Genomic DNA, 377 nt, shown 5'->3' on the forward strand with positions numbered 1-377 from the left:
TGGGCCGCCACTGCGTCCCCGTACTATTCTCAAGTGAGGAGTCCACGTGCAGTCTGGTGCATCCGAATAGGGTGCTCTAGTTATTTCCTCCTTGTGCAGTAACATTTTCATCAGTAAACCCGGAAGTCAGAACACCTACTCATTGGACGGCTGCCATCAGGCGCGGAACACCTGCGCTACCACTTCCTCTGGGCATGGGCCGGGCGCACACGTAAGCCCAGCTAGGAATATGGCAACGCTCAGGGAGTGCGTTTTGGTAGGAGTGCGTTTTTACAAAAACTGCCACTGGCAGCAAACGCACTCGATTTCGTGCAAGTGTTCGCGCTGCGTGCAAGTCCGCAGGGTGACAAATGGCCTAGAGGGCCAGTTGACCATGC

General features: G+C 55.4%; 1 protein-coding gene across 3 annotated transcripts in view; it reads right to left on the reverse strand.

Moving 5' to 3' along the window:
* The window catches only part of LOC149364912 (uncharacterized), a 112,692-nt gene that overhangs the window by 43,542 nt on the left and 68,773 nt on the right, over positions 1-377 (reverse strand). The window lies entirely within an intron of this gene.

Source organism: Amblyomma mixtum, chromosome 2 (genome assembly GCF_055824585.1).
Source record: "Amblyomma mixtum isolate Tamu chromosome 2, ASM5582458v1, whole genome shotgun sequence".
In the NCBI taxonomy this organism is placed as follows: domain Eukaryota; kingdom Metazoa; phylum Arthropoda; class Arachnida; order Ixodida; family Ixodidae; genus Amblyomma; species Amblyomma mixtum.